The sequence below is a fragment of the Oncorhynchus tshawytscha genome, linkage group LG05, assembly GCF_018296145.1.
Source record: "Oncorhynchus tshawytscha isolate Ot180627B linkage group LG05, Otsh_v2.0, whole genome shotgun sequence".
NCBI classification, from domain to species: domain Eukaryota; kingdom Metazoa; phylum Chordata; class Actinopteri; order Salmoniformes; family Salmonidae; genus Oncorhynchus; species Oncorhynchus tshawytscha.
Window position 1 is genome coordinate 4,265,827 of NC_056433.1, and position 17,058 is coordinate 4,282,884.

The window sequence follows — 17,058 nt, forward strand, 5'->3', positions numbered from 1 at the left end:
ATCACAAAGGCATTGTATGAGGACACACCAATGATGTTATGGAAGATGACCAGGGGCCAGTGGTCAGTCATCCTCCTGCAGCTGTAAGTTCCAATCACCTTGTCCAGGTTGTCCACGCCTCCTTTGTTGTAGCTGTAGTCCAGGATGATGGCTGGCATCCTGTCCTCACAATCACTGATCTCAGCCGTTTTGTGCAGTGTGCTCAGGAGGACCACATTATTGTTCCTCTTTCGGAGGTAAGAAACTAGAGTGGTGGTGGTGGTGAAGGCAAACTTTGATGAGAAGGCCTCTTTCGAGGAGTGCAGAGGGGAGCTCAGGCTTGTTCTTTCTAACTGTGCCATCCATGGTGGTCTTCCTCTTCAGGAGCTTCGGGCTGAGTTCATAAGAGGTGAAGACATTGTCACACTTGACATTGTGCCTCCTCAGTCCATCTATCACATCAAGCACAACCCGCATCCCCTGCTTCTTCTCCGGGCCTCCACTGGTCGGCTTCCCTGTGTAGTTTTGCATCTTCCAAGCGTAGCTGGATTGTGCGTCACAGGCCACCCATATCTTGATTCCATACTTTCCTGGCTGGCTGGGCATATACTGCCTGAAAGGACAGCGTGACAATCACATAACAGACAAATGCTCCACCCACTTCTCCCAGACCTCTCTCCCAGACCTATGGCCGCCAGTTTGTCTCTCACATGTCTTGCAGGTCTTGACTCATGGTTATCAAATCATAGCTTTCTTGAGAAAGTGTGAAAGACTTTCAGTGGCATCGTATAACTTAAAATCGCCCTTCCACTCTCTGCATCCCAGAGACTACGTGTAGCCTCTTACTTTTGATAGTTAAGTATATTTAAAACCAAATACTTCTAGCGTTTTACTCAAGTATTATTTTATTGGGTGACTTTCGCTTTACCTTGAGTCATTTTCTATTAAAGGTGTCTTTACTTTTACTCAAGAATGACAATTGGGTACTTTTTCCACCGCTGACAAACACTGGGCTGAGATCTGCCCCAGGGAGTGATGCCTCCTGGGGTTGCCCTAAGATACCTCCTTAAAAGACCTGCCCAAAGGCAGAGTAGCTCAGGGTCCCTCCATCACTGGCCAAAGGCACCCACATCAATCCCCCAAAAGAAGCAGTTTGCAACCACCACGTCAAGCATAACAATGGGAAGAGACCCTTGTCATCCTCCTCTGGAAAAGGCAAGTATTCCTGGACCAGACATTCCCAGAAGGCTGTTGCCACTGAGGAGACAATTGTCCCCACACGGTAGCTGTACGAGATGTACGAAGGAATCTACAATGTAGGCAAACATTTATTGAACTGATCAACATTAAGTTATTCTCCTATCTACCTACTGGTTCAATAGGCTGGCAGAGCTACCCACAGACGGACGTGTGCCAGGGCACATTACAACGATGAATCTAGTTAGTTTCTATTCTTCTGTCACATTCATCTCTATCAACATCAATACATTTAACTGGTTGTTCCCAGATAGAGTGCTGATTACAAATCACTATCTTGACCTACATGACGACATGCTAAAGGTAGCTATGAATTGTCCCAGTGTCATAACTTACCGGAGACAATTTACCAGTGGTCCAGCAAGTGATACGGGCTCCCAGTAATTTACCAGTGGTCCAGCAGGTGATACCGGCTCCCAGTAATTTACCAGTGGTCCAGCAGGTGATATGGGCTCCCAGTAATTTACCAGTGGTCCAGCAGGTGATACGGGCTCCCAGTAATTTACCAGTGGTCCAGCAGGTGATACGGGCTCCCAGTAATTTACCAGTGGTCCAGCAGGTGATACGGGCTCCCAGTAATGTACCAGTGGTCCAGCAGGTGATACGGGCTCCCAGTAATTTACCAGTGGTCCAGCAGGTGATACGGGCTCCCAGTAATTTACCAGTGGTCCAGCCGGTGACACGGGCTCCCAGTAATGTACCAGTGGTCCAGCAGGTGATACGGGCTCCCAGTAATTTACCAGTGGATTAGCAGGTGATACGGGCTCCCAGTAATGTACCAGTGGTTCAACAGGTGATACGGGCTCCCAGTAATTTACCAGTGGTCCAGCAGGTGATTCAGCAGATGACACTGGCTCCCAGTAATGTACCAGTGGTCCAGCAGGTGATACGGGCTCCCAGTAATTTACCAGTGGTCCAGCAGGTGATACGGGCTCCCAGTAATTTACCAGTGGTCCAGCAGATGACACTGGCTCCCAGTAATGTACCAGTGGTCCAGCAGGTGATACGGGCTCCCAGTAATTTACCAGTGGTCCAACAGGTGATACGGGCTCCCTGTAATTTACCAGTGGTCCAGCAGGTGATACGGTCTCCCAGTAATGTACCAGTGGTCCAGCAGGTGATAGGGTCTCCCAGTAATGTACCAGTGGTCCAGCAGGTGATAGGGTCTCCCAGTAATATAACAGTGGTCCAGCAGGTGATACGGTCTCCCAGTAATGTACCAGTGGTCCAGCAGGTGATAGGGTCTCCCAGTAATTTACCAGTGGTCCAGCAGGTGATAGGGTCTCCCAGTAATGTACCAGTGGTCCAGCAGGTGATACGGTCTCCCAGTAATGTACCAGTGGTCCAGCAGGTGATACGGGCTCCCAGTAATTTACCAGTGGTCCAGCAGGTGATAGGGTCTCCCAGTAATTTAACAGTGGTCCAGCAGGTGATACGGTCTCCCAGTAATGTACCAGTGGTCCAGCAGGTGATACGGGCTCCCAGTAATGTACCAGTGGTCCAGCAGGTGATACGGGCTCCCAGTAATTTGTCTCCATCTTCCCAATGTGAGACACAATATTTCCGAAGCAGATCATCTGTTGATCCAAAAGTAGGATTTGAACTCCCCCCCCTTTATCCCCCCCTGTATCCCCCTGTATTCCCCAGCCCTGTATTCCCCACCCCTGTATTCTCCCCCTGTATCCCCCCCCCTGTATTCCCCACCCCTGTATTCCCCAGCCCTGTAATCCCCACCCCTGTATTCCCCCTCTCTATTCCCCCTGTATTCCCCACCCCTGTATTCCCCACCCCTGTATCCCCCTGTATCCCCACACAAGTTTTCCCCACCCCTGTATTCCCCACCCCTGTATTCCCCACCCCTGTATTCCCCACCCCTGTATTCCCCCACCCCTGTACCCCCTGTATTCCCCACCCCTGTATTCCCACCCCCTGTATTCCCCACCCCTGTATTCCCCCTTTATTCCCCCTGTATCCCCCTGTATTCCCCACCCCCTGTGTTCCCCACCCCTGTATTCCCCACCCCTGTATTCCCCACCCCTGTGTTCCCCACCCCCTGTATTCCCCACCCCTGTATCTCCCCCTGTATTCCCCACCCCTGTATTCCCCACCCCTGTATTCCCCACACCTGTATCCCCCTATTCCCCACCCCTGTATTCTCCACCCCCTGTATTCCCCACCCCTGTATTCCCCACCCCTGTATTCCCCCATGTTTTCCCCACCCCTGTATTCCCCAGCCCTGTATTCTCCACCCCTGTATTCCCCACCCCTGTATTCGCCACCCCTGTATTCCCCACCCCTGTATTCCCCACCCCTGTATTCCCACCCCTGTATTCCCCACCCCTGTATTGCCCACCCCTGTATTCCCCACCCCTGTGTTCCCCACCCCTGTATTCCCCACCCCTGTATTCCCCACCCCTGTGTTCCCCACCCCTGTGTTCCCCACCCCCTGTATTCCCCACCCCTGTATTCCCCACCCCTGTATCCCCAGCCCTGTAATCCCCACCCCTGTATTCCCCCTCTCTATTCCCCCTGTATTCCCCACCCCTGTATTCCCCACCCCTGTATCCCCCCCTGTATCCCCCACACAGTTTTCCCCACCCCTGTATTCCCCACCCCTGTATTCCCCACCCTGTATTCCCCACCCCTGTATTCCCCACCCCTGTATTCCCCACCCCTGTATCTCCCCCCCTGTATTCCCCACCCCTGTATTCCCCACCCCTGTATTCCCCACCCCTGTGTTCCCCACCCCTGTATTCCCCACCCCTGTATCTCCCCCTGTATTCCCCACCCCTGTATTCCCCACCCCCTGTATTCCCCACCCATGTATGCCCCACCCATGTATTCCCCACCCCTGTACTCCCCACCCCCTGTAATCCACCCCCCTGTATTCCCCACCAGTGTATTCCCCACCCCTGTATTCCCCCACCCCTGTATTCCCCACCCCTGTATTCCCCCACCCCTGTATTCCCCACCCCTGTATTACCCCCTGTATTCCCCCCTGTATTCCCCCCTTTATTCCCCCTGTATCCCCCCTGTATTCCCCAGCCCTGTATTCCCCACCCCTGTATTCTCCCCCTGTATCCCTCCCCTGTATTCCCCACCCCTGTATCCCCCAGCCCTGTATCCCCCAGCCCTGTATTCCCCACCCCTGTATTCCCCCCCTCTATTCCCCCTGTATTCCCCACCCCTGTATTCCCCACCCCTGTATCCCCCTGTATCCCCCACCCAAGTTTTCCCCACCCCTGTATTCCCCACCCCTGTATTCCCCACCCCTGTATTCCCCACCCCTGTATTCCCATTCCCTGCCATGGAACCATTTCTGAATTTACTGAGGGGATTATCAGTCCTGTTGAATGGTGTTATTACTGAGGTTATTATCAGTCCTGTTGAATGGTGTTATTACTGAGGGGATTATCAGTCCTGTTGAATGGTGTTATTACTGAGGGGATTATCAGTCCTGTTGAATGGTGTTATTACTGAGGGGATTATCAGTCCTGTTGAATGGTGTTATTACTGAGGGGATTATCAGCCCTGTTGAATGGTGTTATTACTGAGGGGATTATCAGTCCTGTTGAATGGTGTTATTACTGAGGGGATTATCAGTCCTGTTGAATCGTGTTTTTACTGAGGGGATTATCAGTCCTGTTGAATGGTGTTATTACTGAGGGGATTATCAGTCCTGTTGAATGGTGTTATTACTGAGGGGATTATCAGTCCTGTTGAATGGTGTTATTACTGAGGGGATTATCAGTCCTGTTGAATGGTGTTATTACTGAGGGATATCAGTCCCTGTTGAATGGTGTTATTACTGAGGGGATTATCAGTCCTGTTGAATGGTGTTATTACTGAGGGGATATCAGTCCTGTTGAATGGTGTTATTACTGAGGGGATTATCAGTCCTGTTGAATGGTGTTCTTACTGAGGGGATTATCAACCATGTTGAATGGTGTTATTACTGAGGGGATTATCAGCCATGTTGAATGGTGTTATTACTGAGGGGATTATCAGTCCTGTTGAATGGTGTTATTACTGAGGGGATTATCAGTCCTGTTGAATGGTGTTATTACTGAGGGGATTATCAGTCCTGTTGAATGGTGTTCTTACTGAGGGGATTATCAGCCCTGTTGAATGGTGTTCTTACTGAGGGGATTATCAGCCATGTTGAATGGTGTTATTACTGAGGGGATTATCAGTCCTGTTGAATGGTGTTATTACTGAGGGGATTATCAGTCCTGTTGAATGGTGTTATTACTGAGGGGATATCAGTCCCTGTTGAATGGTGTTATTACTGAGGGGATTATCAGTCCTGTTGAATGGTGTTATTACTGAGGGGATATCAGTCCCTGTTGAATGGTGTTATTACTGAGGGGATTATCAGTCCTGTTGAATGGTGTTATTACTGAGGGGATTATCAGTCCTGTTGAATGGTGTTATTACTGAGGGGATTATCAATCCTGTTGAATGGTGTTCTTACTGAGGGGATTATCAGCCCTGTTGAATGGTGTTCTTACTGAGGGGATTATCAGCCATGTTGAATGGTGTTCTTACTGAGGGGATTATCAGCCATGTTGAATGGTGTTATTACTGAGGGGATTATCAGTCCTGTTGAATGGTGTTATTACTGAGGGGATTATCAGTCCTGTTGAATCGTGTTTTTACTGAGGGGATTATCAGTCCTGTTGAATGGTGTTATTACTGAGGGGATTATCAGTCCTGTTGAATGGTGTTATTACTGAGGGGATTATCAGTCCTGTTGAATGGTGTTATTACTGAGGGGATTATCAGTCCTGTTGAATGGTGTTATTACTGAGGGATATCAGTCCCTGTTGAATGGTGTTATTACTGAGGGGATTATCAGTCCTGTTGAATGGTGTTATTACTGAGGGGATATCAGTCCTGTTGAATGGTGTTATTACTGAGGGGATTATCAGTCCTGTTGAATGGTGTTCTTACTGAGGGGATTATCAACCATGTTGAATGGTGTTATTACTGAGGGGATTATCAGCCATGTTGAATGGTGTTATTACTGAGGGGATTATCAGTCCTGTTGAATGGTGTTATTACTGAGGGGATTATCAGCCATGTTGTTAGTGTCTGTCTAGTACCACTGTTAGTGTTCTGTCTGTCTAGTACCACTGTTAGTGTTCTGTCTGTCTAGTACCACTGTTAGTGTTCTGTATGTCTAGTACCACTGTTAGTGTTCTGTCTTGTACCACTGTCTAGTACCACTGTTAGTGTTCTGTCTGTCTAGTACCACTGTTAGTGTTCTGTCTAGTACCACTACTAGTGTTCTGTCTGTCTAGTACCACTGTTAGTGTTCTGTCTGTCTAGTACCACTGTTAGTGTTCTGTCTGTCTAGTACCACTGTTAGTGTTCTGTCTGTCTACTACCACTGTTAGTGTTCTGTGTTCTGTCTAGTACCACTGTTAGTGTTCTGTCTGTCTAGTACCACTGTTAGTGTTCTGTCTGTCTAGTACTACACTGTCTAGTGTGTCTGTCTGTACCACTACTAGTTCTGTCTAGTACCACTACTAGTGTTCTGTCTAGTACCACTGTTAGTGTTCTGTCTAGTACCACTACTAGTGTTCTGTCTGTACCACTAGTGTTCTGTCTTGTACCACTGTGTTCTGTCTAGTACCACTAGTGTTCTGTCTAGTACCACTACTAGTGTTCTGTCCACTAGTACCACTACCACTGTAGGTGTTCTGTCTAGTACCACTGTTAGTGTTCTGTCTGTCTACTACCACTACCACTAGTGTTCTGTCTGTACCACTACTAGTGTTCTGTCTTGTACCACTGTTAGTGTTCTGTCTTGTACCACTACTAGTGTTCTGTCTTGTACCACTACTAGTGTTCTGTCTAGTGTTCTGTCTTGTACACACTGCTAGTGTTCTGTCTTGTACTGTACTAGTGTTCTGTCTTGTACCACTACTAGTGTTCTGTACTAGTGTTCTGTCTTGTACCACTACTAGTGTTCTGTACCACTGTCTGTCTTGTACCACTACTAGTGTTCTGTCTGTCTAGTACCACTGCTAGTGTTCTGTCTGTCTAGTACCACTGTAGTGTTCTGTCTTGTACCACTACTAGTGTTCTGTCTGTCTAGTACCACTGCTAGTGTTCTGTCTGTACCACTACTAGTGTTCTGTCTTGTACCACTGCTAGTGTTCTGTCTGTCTAGTACCACTACTAGTGTTCTGTCTGTACCACTACTAGTGTTCTGTCTAGTACCACTACTAGTGTTCTGTCTAGTACCACTGCTAGTGTTCTGTCTGTCTAGTACCACTACTGTTCTGTCTAGTACCACTACTAGTGTTCTGTCTGTCTAGTACCACTACTAGTGTTCTGTCTGTCTAGTACCACTGCTAGTGTTCTGTCTAGTACCACTACTAGTGTTCTGTCTTGTACCACTGTTCTGTCTAGTACCACTACTAGTGTTCTGTCTAGTACCACTACTAGTGTTCTGTCTGTCTAGTTCCACTACTAGTGTTCTGTCTATCTTGTACCACTACTAGTGTTCTGTCTGTCTAGTACCACTACTAGTGTTCTGTCTAGTACCACTACTAGTGTTCTGTCTAGTACCACTACTAGTGTTCTGTCTTGTACCACTACTAGTGTTCTGTCTTGTACCACTACTAGTGTTCTGTCTAGTACCACTACTAGTGTTCTGTCTAGTACCACTACTAGTGTTCTGTCTAGTACCACTACTAGTGTTCTGTCTAGTACCACTACTAGTGTTCTGTCTAGTACCACTACTAGTGTTCTGTCTAGTACCACTACTAGTGTTCTGTCTGTCTAGTACCACTACTAGTGTTCTGTCTAGTACCACTACTAGTGTAGTGTTCTGTCTGTACTAGTACCACTGTTAGTGTTCTGTCTAGTACCACTACTAGTGTTCTGTCTTGTACCACTACTAGTGTTCTGTCTAGTACCACTACTAGTGTTCTGTCTAGTACCACTACTAGTGTTCTGTCTAGTACCACTGTGTTCTAGTACCACTACTAGTGTTCTGTCTGTACCACTAGTACCACTACTAGTGTTCTGTCTAGTACCACTACTAGTGTTCTGTCTAGTACCACTACTAGTGTTCTGTCTAGTACCACTACTAGTGTTCTGTCTTGTCTAGTACCACTACTAGTGTTCTGTCTTGTACCACTACTAGTGTTCTGTACCACTACTAGTGTTCTGTCTGTCCACTACTAGTGTTCTGTCTTGTACCACTACTAGTGTTCTGTCTGTCTAGTACCACTACTAGTGTTCTGTCTAGTAGTGTTCTGTCTAGTACCACTACTAGTGTTCTGTCTACTAGTGTTCTGTCTAGTACCACTACTAGTGTTCTGTCTAGTACCACTACTAGTGTTCTGTCTACCACTACCACTACTAGTGTTCTGTCTTGTTCTGTGTTCTGTCTTGTACCACTACTAGTGTTCTGTCTAGTACCACTACTAGTGTTCTGTCTGTACCACTAGTGTTCTAGTGTTCTGTCTAGTACCACTACTTGTACCACTACTAGTGTTCTGTCTAGTACCACTACTAGTGTTCTGTCTTGTACCACTACTAGTGTTCTGTCTAGTGTTCTGTCTGTCTAGTACCACTACTAGTGTTCTGTCTAGTGTTCTGTCTTGTACCACTACTAGTGTTCTGTCTTGTACCACTACTAGTGTTCTGTCTTCTAGTACCACTACTAGTGTTCTGTCTTGTACCACTACTAGTGTTCTGTCTTGTACCACTACTAGTGTTCTGTCTTGTACCACTACTAGTGTTCTGTCTAGTACCACTACTAGTGTTCTGTCTTGTACCACTACTAGTGTTCTGTCTTGTACCACTACTAGTGTTCTGTCTTACCACTACTAGTGTTCTGTCTTTCTGTCTTGTACCACTACTAGTGTTCTGTCTACTACTAGTGTTCTGTCTTGTACCACTACTAGTGTTCTGTCTGTACTAGTGTTCTGTCTTGTACCACTACTAGTGTTCTGTCTTGTACTACTAGTGTACCACTACTAGTGTTCTGTCTTGTACCACTACTAGTGTTCTGTCTTGTACCACTACTAGTGTTCTGTCTTGTACCACTACTAGTGTTCTGTCTTGTACCACTACTAGTGTTCTGTCTAGTACCACTACTAGTGTTCTGTCTTGTACCACTACTAGTGTTCTGTCTTGTACCACTACTAGTGTTCTGTCTTACCACTACTAGTGTTCCACTACTAGTGTTCTGTCTTGTACCACTACTAGTGTTCTGTCTTAGTACCACTACTAGTGTTCTGTCTTGTACCACTACTAGTGTTCTGTCTACCACTACTAGTGTTCTGTCTTGTACCACTACTAGTGTTCTGTCTACTAGTGTTCTGTCTAGTACCACTACTAGTGTTCTGTCTTAGTACCACTACTAGTGTTCTGTCTTGTACCACTACTAGTGTTCTGTCTTGTACCACTACTAGTGTTCTGTCTAGTACCACTGTCTAGTGTTCTGTCTTGTACCACTACTAGTGTTCTGTGTTCTGTGTTCTGTCTTGTACCACTACTAGTGTTCTGTCTTGTACCACTACTAGTGTTCTGTCTTGTACCACTACTAGTGTTCTGTCTTGTACCACTACTAGTGTTCTGTCTTGTACCACTACTAGTGTTCTGTCTTGTACCACTACTAGTGTTCTGTCTTGTACCACTACTAGTGTTCTGTCTTGTACCACTGCTAGTGTTCTGTCTTGTACCACTACTAGTGTTCTGTCTTGTACCACTACTAGTGTTCTGTCTTGTACCACTACTAGTGTTCTGTCTTGTACCACTGTTAGTGTTCTGTCTTGTACCACTACTAGTGTTCTGTCTTGTACCACTACTAGTGTTCTGTCTTGTACCACTACTAGTGTTCTGTCTTGTACCACTACTAGTGTTCTGTCTTGTACCACTACTAGTGTTCTGTCTTGTACCACTACTAGTGTTCTGTCTTGTACCACTACTAGTGTTCTGTCTTGTACCACTACTAGTGTTCTGTCTTGTACCACTGCTAGTGTTCTGTCTACCACTACTAGTGTTCTGTCTTGTACCACTACTAGTGTTCTGTCTTGTACCACTACTAGTGTTCACTTGTACCACTAGTGTTCTGTCTTGTACCACTACTAGTGTTCTGTGTTCTGTCTTGTTCTGTCTTGTACCACTACTAGTGTTCTGTCTTGTACCACTAGTGTTCTAGTGTTCTGTCTTGTACCACTACTAGTGTTCTGTCTTGTACCACTACTAGTGTTCTCTGTCTAGTACCACTACTAGTGTTCTGTCTAGTACCACTACTAGTGTTCTGTGTTCTGTCTTGTACCACTACTAGTGTTCTGTCTAGTCTTGTACCACTACTAGTGTTCTGTCTTGTACCACTGTTCTGTTCTGTTCTGTCTTGTACCACTACTAGTGTTCTGTCTTGTACCACTACTAGTGTTCTGTCTTGTACCACTACTAGTGTTCTGTCTTGTACCACTACTAGTGTTCTGTCTAGTACCACTACTAGTGTTCTGTCTACTAGTGTTCTGTCCACTACTAGTGTTCTGTCTGTCTAGTACCACTACTAGTGTTCTGTCTTGTACCACTACTAGTGTTCTGTCTAGTACCACTACTAGTGTTCTGTCTAGTACCACTACTAGTGTTCTGTCTGTCTTGTACCACTACTAGTGTTCTGTCTGTCTAGTACCACTACTAGTGTTCTGTCTAGTACCACTACTAGTGTTCTGTCTAGTACCACTACTAGTGTTCTGTCTAGTACCACTACTAGTGTTCTGTCTTGTACCACTACTAGTGTTCTGTCTTGTACCACTACTAGTGTTCTGTCTTGTACCACTACTAGTGTTCTGTCTTGTACCACTACTAGTGTTCTGTCTTGTACCACTACTAGTGTTCTGTCTTGTACCACTACTAGTGTTCTGTCTTGTACCACTACTAGTGTTCTGTCTGTCTAGTACCACTACTAGTGTTCTGTCTTGTACCACTACTAGTGTTCTGTCTTGTACCACTACTAGTGTTCTGTCTTGTACCACTACTAGTGTTCTGTCTTGTACCACTACTAGTGTTCTGTCTTGTACCACTACTAGTGTTCTGTCTTGTACCACTACTAGTGTTCTGTCTTGTACCACTACTAGTGTTCTGTCTTGTACCACTACTAGTGTTCTGTCTTGTACCACTACTAGTGTTCTGTCTAGTACCACTACTAGTGTTCTGTCTTGTACCACTACTAGTGTTCTGTCTTGTACCACTACTAGTGTTCTGTCTTGTACCACTACTAGTGTTCTGTCTTGTACCACTACTAGTGTTCTGTCTTGTACCACTACTAGTGTTCTGTCTAGTACCACTACTAGTGTTCTGTCTTGTACCACTACTAGTGTTCTGTCTGTCTAGTACCACTGCTAGTGTTCTGTCTTGTACCACTGTCTAGTGTTCTGTCTTGTACCACTACTAGTGTTCCACTACTAGTGTTCTGTCTTGTACCACTACTAGTGTTCTGTCTTGTACCACTACTAGTGTTCTGTCTTGTACCACTACTAGTGTTCTGTCTTGTACCACTACTAGTGTTCTGTCTTGTACCACTACTAGTGTTCTGTCTTGTACCACTACTAGTGTTCTGTCTTGTACCACTACTAGTGTTCTGTCTTGTACCACTACTAGTGTTCTGTCTTGTACCACTACTAGTGTTCTGTCTTGTACCACTACTAGTGTTCTGTCTTGTACCACTACTAGTGTTCTGTCTAGTGTGTTCTGTCTTGTACCACTACTAGTGTTCTGTCTTGTACCACTACTAGTGTTCTGTCTTGTACCACTACTAGTGTTCTGTCTGTACCACTACTAGTGTTCTGTCTTGTACCACTACTAGTGTTCTGTCTTGTACCACTACTAGTGTTCTGTCTTGTACACTACTAGTGTTCTGTCTTGTACCACTACTAGTGTTCTGTCTTGTACCACTACTAGTGTTCTGTCTTGTACCACTACTAGTGTTCTGTCTTGTACCACTACTAGTGTTCTGTCTTGTACCACTACTAGTGTTCTGTCTTGTACCACTACTAGTGTTCTGTCTAGTACCACTACTAGTGTTCTGTCTTGTACCACTACTAGTGTTCTGTCTAGTACCACTACTAGTGTTCTGTCTTGTACCACTACTAGTGTTCTGTCTTGTACCACTACTAGTGTTCTGTCTAGTACCACTACTAGTGTTCTGTCTAGTACCACTACTAGTGTTCTGTCTTGTACCACTACTAGTGTTCTGTCTTGTACCACTACTAGTGTTCTGTCTTGTACCACTACTAGTGTTCTGTCTAGTACCACTACTAGTGTTCTGTCTTGTACCACTACTAGTGTTCTGTCTAGTACCACTACTAGTGTTCTGTCTAGTACCACTACTAGTGTTCTGTCTTGTACCACTACTAGTGTTCTGTCTACCACTACTAGTGTTCTGTCTTGTACCACTACTAGTGTTCTGTCTGTCTGTCTACCACTACTAGTGTTCTGTCTAGTGTTCTGTCTAGTACACTACTAGTGTTCTGTCTTGTACCACTACTAGTGTTCTGTCTTGTACCACTACTAGTGTTCTGTCTTGTACCACTACTAGTGTTCTGTCTTGTACCACTACTAGTGTTCTGTCTTGTACCACTACTAGTGTTCTGTCTAGTACCACTACTAGTGTTCTGTCTAGTACCACTACTAGTGTTCTGTCTTGTACCACTACTAGTGTTCTGTCTTGTACCACTACTAGTGTTCTGTCTTGTACCACTACTAGTGTTCTGTCTGTCTAGTACCACTACTAGTGTTCTGTCTAGTACCACTACTAGTGTTCTGTCTTGTACCACTACTAGTGTTCTGTCTTGTACCACTACTAGTGTTCTGTCTTGTACCACTACTAGTGTTCTGTCTAGTACCACTACTAGTGTTCTGTCTTGTACCACTACTAGTGTTCTGTCTTGTACCACTACTAGTGTTCTGTCTTGTACCACTACTAGTGTTCTGTCTTGTACCACTACTAGTGTTCTGTCTTGTACCACTACTAGTGTTCTGTCTTGTACCACTACTAGTGTTCTGTCTTGTACCACTACTAGTGTTCTGTCTAGTACCACTACTAGTGTTCTGTCTTGTACCACTACTAGTGTTCTGTCTTGTACCACTACTAGTGTTCTGTCTAGTGTTCCACTACTAGTGTTCTGTCTTACCACTACTACCTAGTACCACTACTAGTGTTCTGTCTTGTACCACTACTAGTGTTCTGTCTGTTCTGTACCACTACTGTCTTGTACCACTACTAGTGTTCTGTCTTGTACCACTACTAGTGTTCTGTCTGTACCACTACCACTACTAGTGTTCTGTCTTGTACCACTACTAGTGTTCTGTCTTGTACCACTACTAGTGTTCTGTCTAGTACCACTACTAGTGTTCTGTCTTGTACCACTACTAGTGTTCTGTCTGTCTAGTACCACTACTAGTGTTCTGTCTTGTACCACTACTAGTGTTCTGTCTTGTACCACTACTAGTGTTCTGTCTTGTACCACTACTAGTGTTCTGTCTACTAGTACTAGTACTACTAGTGTTCTGTGTTCTGTGTTCTGTCTTGTACCACTACTAGTGTTCTGTCTGTACCACTACTAGTGTTCTGTCTTGTACCACTACTAGTGTTCTGTCTTGTACCACTACTAGTGTTCTGTCTTGTACCACTAGTGTTCTGTCTTGTACCACTACTAGTGTTCTGTCTGTACCACTACTAGTGTTCTGTCTTACCACTACTAGTGTTCTGTCTTGTACCACTACTAGTGTTCTCTGTCCACTACTAGTGTTCTGTCTTGTACCACTACTAGTGTTCTGTCTTGTACCACTACTAGTGTTCTGTCTTGTACCACTACTAGTGTTCTGTCTTGTACCACTACTAGTGTTCTGTCTAGTACCACTACTAGTGTTCTGTCTTGTACCACTACTAGTGTTCTGTCTTGTACCACTACTAGTGTTCTGTCTACCACTACTAGTGTTCTGTCTAGTACCACTACTAGTGTTCTGTCTTGTACCACTACTAGTGTTCTGTCTTGTACCACTACTAGTGTTCTGTCTTGTACCACTACTAGTGTTCTGTCTTGTACCACTACTAGTGTTCTGTCTTGTACAACTACTATTGTTCTGTCTGGTACCACTACTAGTGTTCTGTCTTGTACCACTGCTAGTGTTCTGTCTTGTACCACTACTAGTGTTCTGTCTTGTACCACTACTAGTGTTCTGTCTGTCTAGTACCACTACTAGTGTTCTGTCTGTCTTGTACCACTACTAGTTTTCTGTCTAGTACCACTGCTAGTGTTCTGTCTTGTACCACTACTAGTGTTCTGTCTTGTACCACTACTAGTGTTCTGTCTTGTACCACTACTAGTGTTCTGTCTCCACTGTGTTCTGTCTGTCTGTACCACTACTAGTGTTCTGTCTTGTACCACTGTCTACTGTGTTCTGTCTTGTACCACTACTAGTGTCTGTCTAGTACCACTACTAGTGTTCTGTCTAGTACCACTACTAGTGTTCTGTCTTGTACCACTACTAGTGTTCTGTCTTACCACTACTAGTGTTCTGTCTTGTACCACTACTAGTGTTCTGTCTTGTACCACTACTAGTGTTCTGTCTTGTACCACTACTAGTGTTCTGTCTAGTACCACTACTAGTGTTCTGTCTCTGTCTGTCTAGTACCACTACTAGTGTTCTGTCTAGTACCACTAGTGTTCTGTCTCTGTCTGTCTTGTACCACTACTAGTGTTCTGTCTAGTACCACTACTAGTGTTCTGTCTTGTACCACTACTAGTGTTCTGTCTTGTACCACTACTAGTCTAGTACCACTCTGTTCTGTCTAGTACCACTACTAGTGTTCTGTCTTGTACCACTACTAGTGTTCTGTCTTGTACCACTACTAGTGTTCTGTCTGTACCACTACTAGTGTTCTGTCTAGTACCACTACTAGTGTTCTGTCTAGTACCACTACTAGTGTTCTGTTGTACCACTACTAGTGTTCTGTCTTGTACCACTACTAGTGTTCTGTCTAGTACCACTACTAGTGTTCTGTCTAGTACCACTACTAGTGTTCTGTCTTGTACCACTACTAGTGTTCTGTCCACTACTAGTGTTCTGTCTTGTACCACTACTAGTGTTCTGTCTTGTACCACTACTAGTGTTCTGTCTTGTACCACTACTAGTGTTCTGTCTAGTACCACTACTAGTGTTCTGTCTTGTACCACTACTAGTGTTCTGTCTAGTACCACTACTAGTGTTCTGTCTACCACTACTAGTGTTCTGTCTTGTACCACTACTAGTGTTCTGTCTTGTACCACTACTAGTGTTCCACTACTAGTGTTCTGTCTAGTACCACTACTAGTGTTCTGTCTTGTACCACTACTAGTGTTCTGTCTTGTACCACTACTAGTGTTCTGTCTTGTACCACTACTAGTGTTCTGTCTAGTACCACTACTAGTGTTCTGTCTTGTACCACTACTAGTGTTCTGTCTTGTACCACTACTAGTGTTCTGTCTAGTACCACTACTAGTGTTCTGTCTTGTACCACTACTAGTGTTCTGTCTAGTACCACTACTAGTGTTCTGTCTAGTACCACTACTAGTGTTCTGTCTAGTACCACTACTAGTGTTCTGTCTAGTACCACTACTAGTGTTCTGTCTAGTACCACTACTAGTGTTCTGTCTAGTACCACTACTAGTGTTCTGTCTAGTACCACTACTAGTGTTCTGTCTGTCTAGTACCACTACTAGTGTTCTGTCTTGTACCACTGCTAGTGTTCTGTCTTGTACTACTACTAGTGTTCTGTCTGTCTAGTACCACTACTAGTGTTCTGTCTGTCTAGTACCACTACTAGTGTTCTGTCTTGTACCACTACTAGTGTTCTGTCTTGTACCACTACTAGTGTTCTGTCTGTCTAGTACCACTACTAGTGTTCTGTCTAGTACCACTACTAGTGTTCTGTCTTGTACCACTACTAGTGTTCTGTCTAGTACCACTGCTAGTGTTCTGTCTTGTACCACTACTAGTGTTCTGTCTTGTACCACTACTAGTGTTCTGTCTAGTACCACTACTAGTGTTCTGTCTAGTACCACTACTAGTGTTCTGTCTAGTACCACTACTAGTGTTCTGTCTACCACTACTAGTGTTCTGTCTTGTACCACTACTAGTTCTGTCTAGTACCACTTCTCTGTCTAGTACCACTACTAGTGTTCTGTCTAGTACCACTACTAGTGTTCTGTCTAGTACTACTAGTGTTCTGTCTAGTACCACTACTAGTGTTCTGTCTTGTACTGTCTAGTACCACTACTAGTGTACTAGTGTTCTGTCTAGTACCACTACTAGTGTTCTGTCTAGTACCACTACTAGTGTTCTGTCTTGTACCACTACTAGTGTTCTGTCTTGTACCACTACTAGTGTTCTGTCTAGTACCACTACTAGTGTTCTGTCTTGTACCACTACTAGTGTTCTGTCTAGTACCACTACTAGTGTTCTGTCTTGTACCACTACTAGTTCTGTCTTGTACCACTACTAGTGTTCTGTCTTGTACTAGTACCACTACTAGTGTTCTGTCTTGTACCACTACTAGTGTTCTGTCTTGTACCACTACTAGTGTTCTGTCTTGTACCACTACTAGTGTTCTGTCTTGTACCACTACTAGTGTTCTGTCTTGTACCACTACTAGTGTTCTGTCTTGTACCACTACTAGTGTTCTGTCTAGTACCACTACTAGTGTTCTGTCTAGTACCACTAGTGTTCTGTGTTCTGTCTGTCTAGTACCACTACTAGTGTTCTGTCTGTCTAGTACCACTACTAGTGTTCTGTCTAGTACCA

General features: G+C 44.9%; 1 pseudogene; it reads left to right on the forward strand.

Annotated features, from left to right (window-relative positions):
* Nucleotides 1–1,530: 1,530 nt before the first annotated feature.
* The window catches only part of LOC121846507, a 19,902-nt pseudogene continuing 4,374 nt past the window's right edge, over nucleotides 1,531–17,058 (forward strand).